This window comes from Schistocerca serialis, chromosome 4 (genome assembly GCF_023864345.2).
Source record: "Schistocerca serialis cubense isolate TAMUIC-IGC-003099 chromosome 4, iqSchSeri2.2, whole genome shotgun sequence".
Lineage (NCBI taxonomy): Eukaryota > Metazoa > Arthropoda > Insecta > Orthoptera > Acrididae > Schistocerca > Schistocerca serialis.
Window position 1 is genome coordinate 827,689,178 of NC_064641.1, and position 20,575 is coordinate 827,709,752.

Here is a 20,575-nt window from a genome sequence, read left to right on the forward strand (position 1 = left end):
GGCTATATCCTAGCAGATGCTCGACCACCTGATCCAGAGTATGCCAAACCGTATGCATGGTGATCATAATCCATATTGATGTCGGGTACATGCACAGGAAACAGTGGCGTTTTGTAACACAAGTGTTTCGGGACGGTTTTCTCAACTTATCACCAATACTGTGGACTTACGGATCTGATCCGTGTGTGTTCCCTATGTGCCTATGCTATTAGCGCCAGTTTTGTGTAGTGCCACGTTGTGTGGCACCACATTCTGCACTTATCCTTGATTTATGAGCATGAATGTAGTTCGGTCTGGTCATAACAGGTTTCTCAACACAAGTGAAATGCTGTGTTGTAAGTAATGACATCCATTATGCGCACAATGTCCAATTTTTACACAAATAAGCGTCTATGTGGCTTAATCCAGGGCAGATACCGAAACACTAGCAAGATAATGAGAATGCAGCACCAAGACATGGCCTATATATTTGTAAAAGAGATATACAGATAAATGAAACTTCTGCTACTACTAGGAAACGTTGGTTCAAATGGTTCAAATGGCTCTGAGCACTATGGGACTCAACTGCTGAGGTCATTAGTCCCCTAGAACTTAGAACTAGTTAAACCTAACTAACCTAAGGACATCACAAACATCCATGCCCGAGGCAGGATTCGAACCTGCGACCGTAGCGGTCTTGCGGTTCCAGACTGCAGCGCCTTTAACCGCACGGCCACTTCGGCCGGCAAACGTTGGTTCAAAATGGCTCTGAGCACTATGGGACTCAACTGCTGAGGTCATAAGTCCCCTAGAACTTAGAACTACTTAAACCTAACTAACCTAAGGACAACACACACATCCATGCCCGAGGCAGGATTCGAACCTGCGACCGTAGCGGTCGCGCGGTTCTAGACTGTAGCGCCAGAACCGCTCGGCCACCAGCGGCCGGCGAAACGTTGGTTATAGAGATATCTGTTACAGTGAGTTAGAACAGTCCGTCGTGTCAAAATTTGCTGATGCATCGCCTTTTAGATCCGAGCACCAACATACACCGAAATTTTCAACTCGAGGAAATATCTGCTCAACGATTCTGAAATACGCTTTGTGTGCTAGAAGCGCTTAAAATTCTCCCTTTTCAAAGCCAGGGTCCAAATATTCTTTCGTACTTCATCAGTGGGAAAAATATAAGCAGTTCTGAGTTTACAGAAGAACAAGTCATGAAGACAAACAGGAAACAGAAGAAAGGAACGACCTTGCAGTTAATATTCAATTTTTCATATTTTGACACAAATAAATGAAAAGGCCATTCTCGTCAGTTTGGCAGCGATACGAGTTCTGAGTTTCAGCTTTTAAATTGACTAACTTAATCTCGACAACTATTCTCAAATATTTTTGTGTTTTTAAAACAGCTATACCTGTGGAACGAAATGTTACTTTCTTTCGCATATCTTTATGTGCAACCAATCGCTGCTCAGGATTTCATCAGTGTAATAAAGCAACCCTTACTGACAATAATTCAGTCAACATAGAAATAAACTGCTAAATATTCCAGAAGTCGCTTGCAAATCGATGCCCTCACCACTCAGCTGATCGAGCAGTTGGCCTCATCATGTGCAGTCCTTACCGTCTATGATCCAAGACACTAACCTTCCGTTTGTTTCAAGCAAGGAAGCAGCCATCCTTGCAAATACAGGGACCGCACAGTGACCTCTATACTAGCTGGATACAGAACTCTGGTTTCTGAGCATGGAACTTCGAGTGCCTGCTGTCGAGTTTCATGTCTGCAGCGAGTTTTATGGGAGTGACGCTTGTGAGTGGAACCTTGGAAATCGCGATATATTGGGAAATAAAACAACAACCTGCAGAGAGGGCAGGTGATAGCTGAAGTGGTCACAGTAGCAAATATCTACTAATACCCGTACTGCTGGCCCCTGTTTTGAGCACAAGCCAGGTAGATTATTCCTACACGTCGGTCAGCGACCTGAAGATGGCGTAGTAAAGCGCTGAAACTGATTGCCAAATAAAATAAGGTTGAAAATTGACGGCCGAAAGGTGTTTAATTTGACATCCTCTGTCGAACAGCCGAGTCCCGCAACCATCGCTAAAAAGACAGACATACAGAGACCTGTTCAAGAAGCTTCTGCATTGTTAACAACAATCGATTTTACGAATAACACGTATTTAAAAAAATGGTTCAAATGGCTCTGAGCACTATGGCACGTAACTTCTGTGGTCATCAGTCCCCTAGAACTCAGAACTACTTAAACCTAACTAACCTAAGGACATGACACATCCATGCCCGAGGCAGGATTCGAACCTGCGACCGTAGCAGTCCCGCGGTTCCGGACACGTATTTAAAGGTTTGGCTACTATAGTACCTAATTTATTTCTACTACATATCATGGCGTTCTTTCGCACGACAGTGCAATGTATGAGTAGAACAAAGTGAAATAAAGAAGAATCAATTTTATGATCAGCCTCTCAATGTCCGAATCACAGGAGATTTTTGATGTCATCGTCTTTTGTACTAGTCTTGAAATAGCCCGTCTTGTTCTACTCTATAAATCTGGGACCCTTGTTGTAATAGGCTGGTATGAGCACAGAAGCGAAAAGTATTTTCTTTTGCATTCTTTTGTCACTTAGTCGCCGCATCGTTGTAGTTGGCGAAATACAAAATTTGCCGATCTTTGACCAACACGCTTAGGGTCGACTAACACTAAACATCAACCGAAAGTCAAGCGACGGTACTGTGAAATGGCGGTGAGTTCACACTAGACAAAACGTCAGCACAAGGTCAATCCTCTTAGCCCAGTACCGCACACTCACAATAAGATTATGCTTACCATCCATGATACAATCAAACTGAAGTATCAGAATTAAGGAAGTATCAATGATAAAGTTTATTAATGGCGAAATCAGACTTCATAACGATACTCTATCAATTGCTGGAGAAAGGACGTTTCAGAGCACCGACCTTTATTTGCTAGCGGAAATACATACATACAGACGCATCAGACAACCGTTATAAAGGATTACATAGAGTCTGTCTGTCTTATCCGTTGTGTATTTGCCCCTACGTAACAAATAGAGGCTGAAACATATGTATTTTTCTCCTGCAATAGAGCTGATATTGTTAGTTAAAAAAAGTTTATTTTATGTTCTTACTAGCTTAGTGCCCACTGCTTCGGTCGCGTAGACTGTATGGTCTGCAAAGATTGTTTTTTGGTTTTTGAATTTTTATGTTTTTCACAGATTGCAACATAGTCTAAACTTTCTACGCCAATTGAGGCAATAGAAGCATGGTATTTTCCCAATGCACTTCTGACCAAAACGTGATTCTCGCAGCTGGAGTCGGAGGCCTTTGTTAATTCTGCCTTTTGATTTCTTGTGGTGTTATTTCCCTAGAAACTTTCATACCCAACACATATTTCTTTTGAAATCAATACGAGTTTTAATAAGGTAGCTTTAAAAATGTTTTAATATAACAAAATATTTTCATAAAAATTTTCATCCATATTTCGTCGAGGCTGAATTTCCAAGTACACTGAAACACTTTTTTAAATTTCTAAACAAAGAGTCAACGTCGATTTCCATAGATGTAGCTTCAAAAATGCTTTAGTAGTACTTTAATAATGATTTATTTTTTAAAAATCCCTTCTTACGCAATATTTCACCTGCTTAGGGGTTGAATTTCCAAACTGTTGAAACATTTTTTTCTATTTCTGAGAGAAACCAAATGCCAGACCGAGCGAGGTGGCGCAGTGGTTAGACACTGGACTCGCATTCGGGAGGACGACGGTTCAGTCCCGTGTCCGGCCATCCTGATTTAGGTTTTCCGTGATTTCCCTAAATCACTCCAGGCAAATGCCGGGATGGTTCCTCTGAAAGGGCACGGCCGACTTCCTTCCCTAATCCGATGAGACCGATGACCTCGCTGTCTGGTCTCCTTCCCCAAAAACAACCCCAACAACCAAATGCCAGTTTTCATATCCCTAGCTTCAAAATTACTTTAATAGCGACTTTTTTGGAAAAAGTCTTTCTTTCCCTGCTTCCCCGCCGCAGGGGTTAAATTTCGAAAAATTTCTTCTTAGACGATGCTTACAGTATAAGATCACCTCTATATTTTAATATCACAAAATAATTTCATAAAAATTTTCATACTCTATTTCACCCCCTTAGCGGTTGATTTGCCAAAATCATCGAAAATTGTGTTTTGTTTATTACTAACTGAAGAGCCGAATGAATTTTCATACATTTAACTTTAAAAAATCATTCACAGTTAAATATTTCCGTAAAAACTTTCGTCCCCTATTTCACCCCCTTCGAGACTGAATTTCCAAAAACAATGATATTCTTATGATGTGATACTTTGAACCGAGAAGTCAAATACCAGCTTTCATAGGCGCAGCTTTAAAAGTGCTTTAGTAGCTCTTTTAATAATGGGTAACTAAAAAAAATCCTCTCACCAACTATTTCATCCCCTTAAGGGTTCAGTTTCAAAAACAGTGAAATACGCATTATTTGATCTCGAACTGAGAGGTCAAATACCAGTTTTCACAAATGTAATAGTTTTTTAATAACGATTTGTGTTCAAAAAAATTTCACCCACTATTTGACCCCCATATGGTCCAAATTTATAAAAACGCTGAAGTCTGTATTTCCTCGTTTCTGACCGAAAAACTAAATGCCAATTTTCGTTGTTGTAGCTTACAAATTACCTTAATAGTGATATATTTTTTAAAAAAACCTTTCATTCTGTGCTTCATCCCATTAGGGGTGAAACTACGAAAAATCGCGTTTTACACGATGTCTACAATATAAGATCACCACCCCCTTCCTAAATACAGGATTCTAGTCTCGGCGGTTTGGACTGGGCTATGATAAATCAGTCAGTCTGTCAAAACATTTCCTTTTATACAGTGTGTTCGGAAATTTCCGTTAAAAACTTCTAGAACTTGTAGTGAGGAGCGTGTATATAATACAGTATACTGAATAGGAACCCGTGTCCGGCACAGCTGTTTGAAAACATGTTTGCTACGCAGGTTTGCAACATAGCAGTCGTGGTGGGAGTGGTTACTTCTGATCAGCTGAGGTCATTTGACGTCTATCCTAGTTCTCTGACCAGGTTCGAGGCTCCTTATGTGTCTGTGAGTGTTAGAACAACATGGATGAGTACACGTTTGCAAAATTCAAAGAACATGATCCTTCTGTATGGCGAAGTTCACGGTAGCGGAATAGCCTCTCGTCGCCTTTATCAGTATAGTTATGAACACAATCCGAATCCATCGCAAACACGTTTCGCCATAATTACGCAACGGCTTCGAGAATGGGGTACCTTCACCTTCAGCAGGCGCGCCTGTGGTGCTCCAAGGAGACGCTGCACATCCGAATTGGAAGAGACCATGTTGCATCATGTTGAGGAGAACCCGTCAACGGGTACACGAGCAACTGTGCATGCAATGGATGTTGCTCCCAGCATCGTCTGGTACGTAGTGGAGGACCAACAACTACATCCATACTACCTTAACACTCCATGCCGCCTCTAACACTCACAGACAAGTGAATGAGGCTCGAACCAGATGAGAGAGGTAGGAAAGACGTCAAATGACATCATCAGCCAAGCACCCTGCGCAACACTGTCCAATTACTACCTACCTAGAAAACATTTTTTCAAACGATGCATTTCCGGACGTGATTTTCTGTTCAAAGTATTACGTACACACTCTCCTTTACAAGTCCTATGAATCTGTAGCGAGAATTTGCGAACACCCTGTATACAACGAGGTGACAAAAGACGTGGGATACCCAATAATAACGAGTCGGACCTCTTTACACTGGAGTAATGCAGCAACTCAACGCGGCATGGAGTCAACAAGACGTTCGAAGTCACCTGCAGGAATACTGAGCCAATCTGTCTCTATAGCCTTCCATAATTGCGAAAATGTTGCCCGTGCAGGTTTTTGTGCACGACCTGACCTCTCGACTGTGCCCCATAAATGTTCGTTGGGATTCACGTCGGGCGGTCTGGGTGGCCAGATCATTCAGTCTAATTGTCCAGAATGTTCTTCAAACCAATCGCGAGCCATTGTGGCCCTGTGACGTGGCACATTGTCATCCATAGATGTTGTTTGGAAACATGAAGTCCATTAATGCCTGAAAATGGTCTCCAGGTAGCCGAAAATTATCGTTTCCAGCCAATGATCGGTACAGTTGGACCAGAGGACCCAGTCCATTCCATGTAAATACGTCCCACACCTTTTTGGAGTCACCATCAGCTTGCACAGTACCTTGTTGACAGATTGGGTCTGGGGTCTGTGTCTCTTACCAACTGAAGTCGTTACGCATCTGACCAGGCCACGGTTTCCCAGTCGTCTAGGGTCCAACCGACATGGTCACAAGCCCAGCAGAGGCGCTGCGTTGGATGCGCCGATCGTCTGCTGCCATAGCACATTGACCCCAAATTTCGCCGCACTATTCTTAAGGGTGATTTCTTCGTACGTCCCGTATTGATTTCTACAGTTATTTCACGAAGTGTTGCTTGCCTTTTAGCACTGAGAACTCAGCGCAACGTCGTGTACAGCAAACCGAACAACTGAGATTCTGAATGCTGTAAAGTTCAGCAGCATGGGTGGGTCAACATACAGTACTGACCTAGCACCCTGTGATTTCCATTTTTTCCAAAAATTAAAAACAAAATGCGTGGAGTCATTTCTTAAAGCTAATCTTGTTTGTCATCAGTGCTAAAATCAGCTACAGTTGTAAAAACTATTTATTTCTAAAAAGGAAAGCACATTCTGGTTTCAGGACTTGTGTGCCATCATCCGGTCTATCTGCAAAACTATAAGTCAATACGATCACCTGTACATATTGTTAATACAAGAAAAGTTAAACAGAACCAGCAGAAATTCTTAGAAAAACCCGTGTACGTACGTTAAAATGTGAGTTCATAAATTATAGCTGAGATTAAAATAGTGCATCCCTGGTCCATCACATGAAACAGGATATCCTCTTAAATCCTAGTCCGGCAGATGAGGACCGACGTAAAATGACAAAGATCCTCAGTTAAAAGAGCGGAAACCACCGTTGTATCAAATATAATTAACGGTCCGACTTCTTAAATCCCTATCACACACATCAAAAAAAATTTTGCATCACTTGGGTTCCGAGAGTTCTTGAACCTGTACAGAAAATTGGAATAGAGATCAACACAAACATCATTTACGCCCTTTTTATTGATCATGAAAACCACAGATTGCATGTTGTACCACCATACAGCGAGACCTTCAGAGGTGGTGGTCCAGATTGCTGTACACACCTGTACCTCTGACACACAGCAGCACGTCCTCTTGCACTGATGCATGCCTGTATTCGTCGTGGCATACTATCCACAAGTTCATGAAGGCACTGTTGATCCACATTGTCCCACTCCTCAACGGCGATTCGGCTTAGATCCCTCAGAGTGGTTGGTGGGTCACGTCGTCCATAAAAAGCCCTTTTCAATCTTTCCCAGGCACGTTCGATAGGGTTCTTGTCTGGAGGACATGCGGGCCACTCTAGTTCAGCAATGTCGTTATCCTGAAGGAATCACAAGATGCGGGCGCGAATTGTTGTCCATGAAGACGAATTTCTTGCCAATATGCTCCAGATACGGTTCCACTACCGGTTGGAGGATGGCATTCACGTAACGTACAGCCGCTATGGCGCCTTCCATGACCACCATCGGCGTACGTCGGCCCTGCATAATGCCACCCCAAAACAGCAGGGAACCGCCACCTTGCTGCACTCGCTGGACAGTGTGTCTAAGGCGTTCAGTCTGACCAGGTTGCCTCCAAACACGTCTCCAACGATTGTCTTGTTGAAGGCATATGCGACACTCATCAGTGAAGAGAACGTGATGCCAATCTTGAGCGGTCCATTCGGTATGTTGATGGGCCCACCTGGACCGCACTGCATGGTGTCGCGGTTGCAGAGATGGACCTCGCCATGGACGTCGGATGTGAAGTTGAAGATCATGCAGTCTATTGCGCACAGTTTGAGTCGTAACACGACATCCTTTGCCTGCACGAAAAGCATTATTCAACATGGTGTCGTTGCTGTCAGGGTTCCTCCGAGCCATAATCCGTAGGAAGCGGTCATCCACTGCAGTAGTAGCCCTTGGGCGGACTGAGCATGTCATCGACTGTTCCTGTGTCTCTGTATCTCCTCCATGTCCGAACAACATTGCTTTGGTTCACTCCGAGACGCCTGGACAGTTCCCTTGGTGAGAACCCTTCCTGGCACAAAGTAACAATGCGGACGCGATCGAACCGCGGTATTGAACCGTCTAGGTATGGTTGAACTGCAGACAACACGAGTCGTGTACCTCCTTCCTGGTGGGATGACTGGAACTGATCGGCTGTCGGACCCCCTCCGTCTAATAGGTACTGCTCATGCATAGCCCGCATCTCGTGGTCGTGCGGTAGCGTCCTCGCTTCCCACGCCCGGGTTCCCGGGTTCGATTCCCGGCGGGGTCAGGGATTTTCTCTGCCTCGTGATGGCTGGGTGTTGTGTGATGTCCTTAGGTTAGTTAGGTTTAAGTAGTTCTAAGTTCTAGGGGACTGATGACCATAGATGTTAAGTCCCATAGTGCTCAGAGCCATTTGAACCATTTTTTTGCTCATGCATAGTTGTTTACATCTTTTGGCGGGTTTAGTGACATCTTTGAACAGTCAAAGGAACAGTGTCTGTGATACAACATCCACAGTCAACGTCTGTCTTCTGGAATTCTGGAAACTGGGGTGATGCAAAACTTTTTCTGATGTGTGTGTAAAACTTACAACCCTCCGGGCTTATGGTAATGCCACACGTGGATCCGCATGAAGACAGACTGGCTGTCTTTCGAAGTCTGAAACGTATAAAAAAGGAGATTATATAGTGTACCTGCAGGCATGTGTGACATTTCGAAGAATTTTTGTTATTTCTGTTTAGGTTTTCTTATGTTTATAACGTGAAATGGTGTTATTGGTTCAAATAGCTCTGAGCACTATGGGACTTAACATCTGAGGTCATCTGTCCCCTAGAACTTAGAACTACTTAAATCTAACTAACCTAAGGACATCACACACATCCACGCCCGAGGCAGGATTCGAACCCGCGACCGTAGCGGTGGCGCGGTTCCAGACTGAAGCGCCTAGAACCGCTCGGCCACACCGGCCGGCTGAAATGGTGTTATTATTGATTTATAATTTTACAGATGTACCTGAAGATGGGACACAGATCCTGAAACGGGGTTGTGTTTTCCTTTTTATAAATAAATAATTTTTACAGCTGTAGCGGAGTTTATCATTGATGATGAATACCAACAGTTTTAGATGTCCCGGCATGAGAAACGTGTAATCTTGTTTGATTTTCTAAAAAAATTTTGTGCCACCCTCGGAAAATAACGAAGTCAGACTTCGTGTATCACTTTCATACTTAATATACAGACAGCCATAACAAACGATTAAACGATTGGGGGCATTGAGTATGGGCGTCTTGATCAACACCTCGACTGTACAGCAAAAGGAACATAAATTGAGGTAGCTCTGTCACACTGTTTCATTTTTCCACTCACAGTTGCAAAAGATATGGTGCGATGCCTTTCTGCTCTAGGCCAAGTATTACACGTGACAAACACACCAAGGACTTCAATAAAGACAATGAAATCCAAAACCAGTACCTAGAGAGCTAGAGCTAATGGCTAGAACTGAACCTCGAAAATGGGAAATGCAAGAAATGGGAATGGAGATACGGTAGAAGAAACAGAGACGCGTTTAAGCTTACTGCTTTACTGCCGACAGACTCGCGCTGCTGAATGCGAGCGATGCCGTGGCTGCACGGGAACAGCTACCATCGTTCCAGTAAGCTCTCGACCACCTAACACGCTACTCGACAGCTATTTGGTCCACTCACGCTGCTGCTTAACTGGTGATGGACAGATAGCCGTGTTAGTTTCCACGTTCCAGCTACTCACGAATGGACGCGTCTAACATCTTCAAGCGATTGCATACCACTGAGACGCCCGGAGATGGGTTCTCCGTGCTTTTATTATGTTGGGCGCCACACATCGGGACGCGAAACGGTGCTTGTAGTCAACATAGCAAGGGCAGGGGGGTGCTAACTGTTCCTGTGGCGCCAGACCGGCAATGCGACTCGGTCTATAGTTATTTGGGTTACAGGACGTTTCGGCACCAGATTTTTGAACGCGTGGACAATTACCGGTAGTGAAACTTCCTGGCAGATTAAAACTGTGTGCCGGACCGAGACTCGAACTCGAGACCTTTGCCTTTCGCGGGCAAGTGCTCTGCCAACTGAGCTACCCAAGCACGACTCACGCCCCGTCCTCACAGCTTTACTTCCGCCAGTACCTCACTTCCTACCTTCCAAACTTTACAGTTTTAATCCGCCAGGAAGTTTCATATCAGCGCACACTCCGCTGCAGAGTGAAAATCTCATTCTGGAAACATCCCCCAGGCTGTGGTTAAGCCATGTCTCCGCAATATCCTTTCTTTCAGGAGTGCAAGGTTCGCAGGAGAGCTTCTGTAAAGATTGGAAGGTAGGAGGTGAGGTACTGGCGGAAGTAAAGCTGTGGGGACGGGGCGTGAGTCGTGCTTGGGTAGCTCAGTTGGTAGAGCAATTGCCCGCGAAAGGCAAAGGTCCCGAGTTCGAGTCTCGGTCCGGCACACAGTTTTAATCTGCCAGGAAGTTTCATATCAGCGAACACTCCGCTGCAGAGTGAAAATCTCATTCTGAATTACCGGTAGTGTCCCTATGCACCGGCTTGCTCTCTGGTCAAGTTTGAAACCGACGTCTGCAACGTGAAGAAAACTAGTCGTGAGTGATATTAATGTTAATTAAACGGTAATCTGGGAAAATGTTTGCCCCTGTGTCTGATATTACGCCATGCACGCATGATAACAGTGGTGCTCGTTGGACAGAGAAAATTGTTTTTGGTACTTCAAATAAGCGCTTAAATTAGGACGCCTTTTTAATTAACGTTGTTGGTAAGTCCGAACTCGGTACCAATAAACACGTCATTTCGCCAACAACATGAATATGTAATCGGATTTTCCGGATTAATCTTATTTGACTTCCTCTCTCTTTGTTTCCTGGTACTTTGGCTTCGTCACATGCAGTGTCTGTCCATAAAAAGTCCGTAGATTACAACTGGACGTGTTGGCGGCCAAGCTTAATAAATCATTCTCTGTAGAGGACGTCCATCAGGGAGCGGAGCACAACCACTACTCGAGGTACTGAAAAGGCTATTGACATTCTACGAATTTGATGCCCTTTTGGCGAAGCCAGGTCAGAGGGTGGCAGATGTACGCAATGGCTGTCTTTGAGTTTTGTGAGACGTATTTCAATAATATTCCGTTACAACAATGGAAGGCTTCAAGCGCTGCCCATTTTATAGTCAAACACGTTTCATTCAGCCTCTCTCTGTCTACAATGCTATGCTTTGTTTAACGCATATTATGCAGTAGAGTCCGTTTCTTTGGAAGTTTGTTTATCGTGATTGTATGCCGTGGAGGCTCCATCCCATCATGAACTGTTCTACAAGTTACGTATATGTCAACTGTATGGTCAACTATTATTTTAAACTCGAGAAATACGAGGGCGTGCTGAAAACTAATGCCTCCGATTTTTTTATTCTGTTCTGTTCTCGGTTGAGGTACTACATGTGATGTATACCAGCCGGTCCGATTTCCTGCTTCGCTGACGCAATTTGCAACCCTCCGCCACTAGAGGGATACGAACTGTAGTGTGCAATATTGCAATGTGTAACGTATGCCGGTGTCTGGGAAAGAGCGTGCTGTAATCCACTTTCTTACCGCAGAAAACGTGCTTCCAATTGAAATCATAGCAGAATGAAAGCTATATAGGGTGATGTTTGCGTCGCATCAGTAATGTGCGATGTTGGGTTGTTTGTGCTCGTAATGAAGGAAACGGTGTTGCTAACCTCAGCTGGGCCACTTCCGATATTCATCTGTTTCCAAACTTAAGAATACCTGAATACCTTCGCAGGCTTCACTTTGATAAAGACGAAGCAATGCAAAAAGAGGTCCAGAGAAAAAGTACTCTCTATTGTTCTTCTAACGAAGACGACAAAAGGTATTACATATTGTCTTTTTCAGTGGTTACACAGATTTCTGTCCCATGTTGGCGTATCAAAACACATTTACATTTTTACTAAAGAACGTTTTTACTCATTTCATATATTCGCACACCACGAAATCGCATATTGTTTTTATTTTAGTTATCAACTGCACCATATCTTTCACACCTATTTTTTTAAATAATGGGGACGCTGGAATGTTAGGAGCATATTTTTGTTTTGCTAATACTTGCGACTAGCATTCCACTAGTAGCGTATTCATTTTACTTCGATTTATATCCTTTTTCATCGTAGTTCCAGTTTTAATATATTCATTCACATATTAGTGTTCATAAACATGTAACCATTAAACAAAATAGACATACATTTCTCGCTTTTTACATCAAGGTTGTACGGCATTTTGTCCGCATGGGAGGCTACTTTTATATGCAACATTTATTCATTTTAACGCAACTATTGAGTATCTACTTCTGTTGTTATTCACTTCTTCGAAAGAAATTACTTTATCTATGCTCTCTCATTTGAGCTAGGTAATAGTTAACCTAAGGCAAAACCAGGACAGAGCAAACAGACTATACTATCTGACTTTCGCATTTTTACATTTCAGTTACAAATCGTAATTACATAAAATTTAGCATTTTCTTATCATTTGCAAAAATCTTTCAAGTATTTATTATTATTTCTTTTAATAAAAACACATTTCTGCCAATGTTTTTTTTTTTTTTGAGATTCAATTTTATCTTTGATAATTATACAGAGTTCAGATTTTAAACTGTATTACATCGATAAACAAAGTATTTACAGATGTTGGTTGATACATGAATAGTAAATTTTTGAAAATATTACTGAAGTTACATGTACAATGATAGCTTTTCATCGTCAATGAATGACTTATCTTTGATCATAGACGGAAAAATTTGAGTTCGTGATTTTCACAATGTTTATTGCAAACAATTTTATTGAGGCTAGGTAACAATTTCTTACCACTGTCTGCCGATGGTTGGGTGGCATCGCGAAGAGGTTGAGATACTCCGTCTGGAATCTGTCTTTCGAGTTGTTCGCGGGAACACAGCGTCGGGTATCGATGTCAGGACCATCAGTCTTGCACCTGTTTGGCTGAAATTCTGCCACTCGAAGTCATACAGAGGTCCTCATGCGCGACGATGTTCTGTTTGACACGACAACTCATCCGGATGTGAACGTGAAATGATATTTACATAGCAATAATTTTGTTAATGACAGATGTTATGGCTGTGGAATGAAATTACACATTCATGGTTAACTATTATTGTTAATTACAGAGCGAGTTTCTGCCATTATGCGTTCTTTAACTTTCGCGTCAATTCGTAACTGTTCTCAGTCCATGTCATTTTTTTTTTCGTGGTAACTCTGACACTGCTTAAACAGTTCGTCACAGATTTGTTCGATCACTATTTTGATTTGTTCTCATACAGCTTCGTCACTCTGTAGCCACCATCTTCAGTGTCCCGCTACAGCTGACTAACCGCATACTACAATCTATCCCATAACTATTCTTTCCGCGATCACGCGCTGTATGTTTTCAATCGTTCACACATTTTTTGCATTGTTGTTACGCAGCAGGTCACGTCCAAGTAAAGAAAAAAAAAAGACATGCAGGTTTTGCCTATAGCATCTCCGTCTTCACATTTAACTTGTACACACATCTCTCTGTGTCACTTCGTGCATATATAGACGCATGATCGAATGGGTAACTAGCTACGATCTCTAAAAATCTTCACTAACCTTTTGTGATCGTTTTTCTCGAGCTTGTATTGATGTATCAACGCAGTCCGTGAACTGTACTGGTCAATGTTTAATATCGTACATATTTTGTCACAAATCGCTGTCCATTAACAGCCACTGTTGGCACAAATGGATTTCACCTTCCATGTTATTAACACACTTTATTTAAAGTTCATGTCTGCACTTTGCAAATGATAAAGTTCTTTTTACATTAAAGTAGTTTCATCCTCACATATGTTCTGAGGTTTTCAATGTCAGTACATACAAATCTTCTTTATATATGTAGCATTCCATATCAAATCTTGGACTTGTATTTGGACTCTGGCCTGAGTTTACAATAATCTCTTTTTGTTATACTTACGTTTAAAATAAAATATCTTTCTTTAGATCAGAAAATTTTCGTAGGACTGCGGTGCATGCTGTTCATCAGATCATGAGCACTGGTTCCTATCTCTCAAAACGGTTTCATATTTCACAAACCGAGTGTGAAGGGATGACATACTTGTAAAGTTTTAACTTCTTTCTAATCGATCATCTATCTCTAGTTCTGATAATAAATGAGATGACTCATGGTGCATCGTAAGTACTAGGCATACATAGGTGATCACCTTTTATTTGTTTCCATAACTGGCTTTCTTTCACTTATATTTGATGTAAAATGAAGAAATAATACTTCTATAGTTTGTTAATGTTCTAAATATTCATATTTATTTTGAGAATGTGTCATTAATATTAAATTTAGCAGCAGAACATTCCCAAGTGCCAATAAACTATCTTGATGAAACTTTTCAGTTGCATAGAGAGGGCAAAATAATGCAATATGTATTATTTTTATCTGTGCAAAATTTCAATTTTAAGGGGTAAAACACCCCAAAAGGTTATTTTGTATACTAGGTTTGTAGGAAATATCTTTGAAACGATGATATATAAAAAATGTTTCTCACATAAAAGTTGATATGTAGTCAATGTTCTTGCAAACTGTAAAACTGAATTTTGTAATAATTAGAAAGTTTGAAAAATACCCCACAGCCATTAATTAATTTTGAAAAATAGAAAACTTTTGTTACAACATAAATTAAAGAAGCTTTCAAGCTACATACATCCATGTGCAATATAGCTGTTTTCTGAAATAGCATTCTTTGAAAATACACTGTCCATAATGTGCTGTCAAAGTATTTTTGACATGCCTAATTAAAATATCTAAACATTCATAATTAGTCTAGCTACTTATGCTCTTATATTTGTTTTACATTTTAAATTGTTATTTTATGTTTTACATTTTTTTAGTTGAGTGTTTCATGAATGTTTATTTTGGTAATTGAAAATAATAAATAACCCATTATTATATACAAAATCATTACAATAATGATATTATGTAAATAAATTCTTAAAGCATAACTACTTCTTACAATATGCACATAAAAAGAAACGAAATGTCTTCACAATATACATGACAGAGAACATCATGTAAAACAAAATTTAGCAGGATTTCAAATTGTCATAGGTGATCCTCTCAATCTCCTGATTTGTATGAAGCATATTCCAGTAATTTGGTAAGCTGTTGCAAAAAGAACTGGTTATATACTAGTACCTACAGCTTAATTGTATTGTTTCTCAAGTGGATATTAACATCAAAATCATTCAACAGAACTCGATCTGAAAGTTTTGTTCACTCACATATAATAGGTCTTAGCAATCTCTCTTGATCACAAAGCTGAATCACCTTGGATGTGAGATATAATAAATTCTACTTTCTGCTTCTCTTTCCATGCTCTAGGCAATCCTTTTACAAATTTCATCATGTGGACTGTATGTTTATCCACGGTAAACATCTAGAATTGCCTATGTTTAATTCAAATTTCTTTTACCACAATGCTAGACACTGGATGAACTGGGCTGTAATCCCTGTATTGCTCTCATAGGTGAATTCATATGTAGTGGGAAAGCTGTGTACGTTTCCAAACATATTTGTTATTGCTACATGTTGGTTATCAATACTTTTTGTACCTGTCATTTCCTTTTCTAGATCTGAGAGTACCTTGTAATATTATGTTGCCATTGTGGTATTTCAGAGTTGAGCTTCTCTTTTGTTTGTCTTTGTTCGTCTTTCACAGTTCTGTTTTTTCACTACTGCCAGAAGTTGCTTATGTGCTAACATGCTGGAGCACAGTTTTAATTTCTGAACGAACACGTTCTTCTATTTCAGCATCTTTTGTTTATGTTCATCTATTAAAATCATCTTCCACCTTTTCGATTGCACAGCCAAGTGCTGATCAATCAGTTCTTTATGCTCTGCTTGTGATTGTATAACACGTTTTATTAATGTTTGCACATCATCTTTCATGATCGTATGTGTTGATTGCAAGGTTTGTACTTCGGTTGTTAACTTATTTACCAAATCTGGTATATACTTACATGCTTCCTTCATTTTCAAAATTAGGGCTCTATTTTTTCTAATGTAGCTGTTAGTTGTACAACTAATTCTTTATCACACTCAGTTAGCTTCTGTTCTGTCTGTTTCATATCACGTTCTACCTGTTTCTTATCACGTTCTGCTAGCTTAAGTTCTAACTGTCTATTTCGCTCTCTATCTCGTTCTTCTAGCACTCTTAAAAATTCTGCAAATAGGTCCAGTAAAGCTAAACAGATGGGTACAGTTTTTTCATTGCCTGCTGTAGCTCAGTATTCTTTGAAGTACATGCTACAGTGCTCTAATTCTACCGTTCTCCGCATAACATTTTCGGAAACTGTCTCTACATTGGCCATACCATCTGCCTCCATCACTGTATTAGCTGGAGCACCCTCCTTATTGCGTATATCATAGACATTACCTTGTGATTCCATGCAAGACTAGTTTCGAAATCCATTTCTCTTTTTAATCCTAGCTTCCCAGTTTATAAATTTAAATCACTATGTTTATCATTATACAGAAATATAATTTACCGTGGAAAGACTCAATCAGCAATCACAAGTTGGAATGCACATATACTAGTTAAAATTCACAAAACATTCATTAAACTTTGATACACACTATGAGTAATCTAATGTACTATCCCTCACAAAAAACACGAAAATAAGGGTACACACAGCGCTGTCATTACCGTTTTATACAACGTGCTTGTTATTTTGATTTTATAGCTTTATTTCAGAATGAGATTTTCAATCTGCAGCGGAGTGTGCCCTGATATGAGATTTTCTGGCAGATTAAAACTGTGTGCCAGACCGAGACTCGAACTCGGGGTCCAGGTCCCGAGTTCGAGCTTCGGTCCAGCATACAGTTTTAATCTGCCAGGAAGTTTCAGGTTTATTCCAGTTTTATTATTTTTCATCACAGGGATTTTTTCCTAATATTGGTTTTCTCTCCTTTGGTATTTCGTGCTAATACAGATTTCATCAGTTGCATGTATAAAAAACTGTACATTGGCACATAAATACAAATTAGCACATATGCGTATATAAATTATAGTATTTACTATATGTATTTAATCATGCCCCATGCTCTTAGGACGACAACTATAATGTCTCTCGAGGCGTTAGCCCGACACGTTTTTTATGTTGGGTTTTGCGCTATTCAGTCGTTATATGAAAAACTAAAAATGATTATTTCTTTTAAATATTTTTTGGACGTTGAATGATTGTTATTTCTTTGATTAAGATTTACTGAGAGTCGGACTGAATTCAGATTGCTCGTAAACTTGATTGAGTACAGGCCAAATCTGTTCGGTGGTATATGTACTTCGATGTGAACCACCGGTGAAATATTATTTCAGTTTTCTACAAAATTATTATTCAAATCAAATTTACTGTCTCTTTATCTCAGAGGCTGAAGGTTCTGCGTTACACATAAGAAAGTTTGAACTGAGCGCGTATTGGGTTGGGTTGTTTGGGGAAGGAGACCAGACAGCGAGGTCATCGGTCTCATCGGATTAGGGAAGGAAGTCGGCCGTGTCCTTTGAAAGGAACCATCCCGGCATTTGCCTGAAGCGATTTAGGGAAATCACGGAAAACCTAAATCAGGATGGCCGGACGCGGGATTGAACCGCCGTCCTCCCGAATGCTGAGCGCGTATTGGCGTCGTGTTGTTAGCTCCTCAACAGCACCAGCGATGGTGTTAACATTGACCGTAATTATTTCTGATATTTTCCTATGCTCGTTTATTTGACATGGAGGAGGTGCTTAAATATACAAACAACTCATTTAACATATGTGTTCATATTAATGCAATTATTACAGACCTTTATATCCGATCAGCGTAAATACAACTGTATTGTTTTCAGTCCAGAAAAGAAGTGTTTTGTATTGCTCTCCTAATGAAGACAAGCGAAATTACACATTGCCTTTTTCGGAGATTACACAGTTGTCTATCTAAACCGTGTCGGCGTATCAGAACACATTTATATATTCGTTAAAGAACGTTTTTACTCATTTCATATATTCACAAACCACAAAATCGGATATTGTTTTTATTTGAGTTAATCCCTGCACCAGTTATTTTCACACTTACTTTTTTTTAAAAAATGGAGACGCTATACGGCTCCGTCAACAAAGTCAAACTTTCTACAGTGACGGTATCGAGAAACTAGTCTCTCGTTGGAAGAAATGTGTTTGTCGCCTCTGTGACTATGTTGAGAAATAAGTATGTAGCCATGAAAGATAAGGCTGTGTAATGTTATTAAAATTAATTTTATTTAAAAAGCTCTAAAAGTTTTCACATGAGAAATTCAGAGGCATTACTTTTCAGCAGGCCTTGTAGTTCTTCTCCACACTCGTCTCCAGACTGAGATATATTTTTATATATGAAATACATCATACAGAATATGACTAAGAAAGACTCCTTTCTTTCGTTCTTGGTTTTTATTGTTTTTATGTTTTTTAAAAAGTACACAATTCAGTTACAAAACTTCAGGATATATAACATCTTTCTTTTTTTGAATACTGTGTAGCTAGAGTATGAAGTGGTGTCTGAGCTACCAATTCATGAAAGGGCATCAATAAATGACATCCGAAAAGTTTGTCTAATTAGAGTGAAATTTTCACTCTACAGCGGAGTGTGCGCTGATATGAAACTTCCTAGCAGATAAAACGGTGTGCCGGACCGAGACTCGAACTCGGGACCTTTGCTTTCGCGTGCAAGTGCTCTACCAACTGAGCTACCCAAGCACGACTCACGCCCTGTCCTCACAGCTTTAATTCCGCCAGTACCTCGTCTCCTACCTTCCAAACTTCACAGAAGCTCTCCTGCGAACCTTGCAGAACTAGCACTCCTGGAAGAAAGGATATTGCGGAGACATGGCTTAGCCACAGCCTGGGGGATGTTTCTAGAATGAAATTTTCACTCTACAGCGGAGTTTGCGCTGATATGAAACTTCCTGGCAGATTAAAGCGGTGTGCCGGACCGAGACTCGAACTCGGGACCTGGCGGAATTAAAGCTGTGAGAACGGGGCGTGAGTCGTGCTTGGATAGCTCAGTTGGTAGAGCACTTGCCCGCGAAAGGCAAAGGTCTCGAGCTCGAGTCTCGGTCCGGTACACCGTGTTAATCTGCCAGGAAGTTTCAGTTTGTGTAATGGTTTAAATGCTGTGCTGTCGTAGTTAAAACCGACTGTGAGGAAGAAAACAAAACAACACATTTTCACAGTGCGGCACACAACGGTATTTTCTTTCTTGCATCCACTTTTAACCGATAACCTATACAATGTTGTTTAAAAAAATGTACTGCGTATGTCAGTCTGAATGTTTATTAGAGTATCGTGTAAAAATGTAAAGTAGATCGATCAAGAATTTTTCAAAATTTTTGTTAACATTCCCCCTTAATATATATTATATAGGTTAATAATATACCCTATGTCTGGGGAATGTTTATTGAGAGAGTCATGTAAAAATTTGAGCTGAGTCTGTCAAGAACTTTTGGAGATTTTTCGGAATTTCTTTTCCTCTTTGAATATTAATACAGAAGGTTACTAGATTGGTGGTGGGTTCCAAAATACGACAGTGGAAACATGCATAAGGCATCCTCTGTGAGGGTTTCACATTGTCTAATTTGAAGGCATCAATGCCAAGGAGAGGGGGGAGAGGTACTCTATGCTTACCTTTTGAAAATATTGAAATCTACCCAGGTACTTTATTTTTTTAAATTTTACTGTCTTTAATGAAGCCTTCGTCCAGATTGTATGATTGTTTTACCTTTTTCGTTTAAGCTTAATCAGAAAATTTCGGTTTAAGGGAGGTGGTCATAAAGTCTCCCCCCCCTCTCCCCCCCCCCCTTTGGTAGTAGATGCGACTTCTCACAATGGTCATCTTACTCCACAAATAATAGCATCACATGACCTTGGAACACATGGACAGTGTATTTCTCTGGGTAGACGGCAATAGTGGTCTCAACAATGATTCCTTTTCCTTTGGTTCTTTATTGTTTCCTATTCAGTGGCACTTAATACAATGTTAGATAAAACTGTGATTGAAAATGTATCGACAGTCACTAAATGACAGAGAGATATCACAGATTTTGGAAGAATCTACAGATTCTCAAATTCAATTTGATGAAATTGATGATGTAGTGAGTGAACCTGAAGGGGAATGTGTTGCGTGCAAGGATGTGGACATTTGCGTGTTAGTGAAAGGCGTTCAAAAGCAGAAAAGTACAACAAAGTGAACAAAACAACAATAATCTGCAACAATTGTAAGAGATCCACATGTGGTAA

The 20,575-nt window shown here is 40.6% G+C and overlaps 1 protein-coding gene and 1 non-coding gene across 5 annotated transcripts in view; both read left to right on the top strand.

Moving 5' to 3' along the window:
* The window catches only part of LOC126473434 (uncharacterized), a 776,960-nt gene that overhangs the window by 7,107 nt on the left and 749,278 nt on the right, over positions 1-20,575 (top strand). The gene's annotated exons all lie outside the window — the stretch shown is intronic.
* On the top strand, positions 10,606-10,680 carry Trnas-cga (transfer RNA serine (anticodon CGA)). The gene has a single exon. It is a non-coding gene; the product is annotated as a tRNA-Ser (tRNA).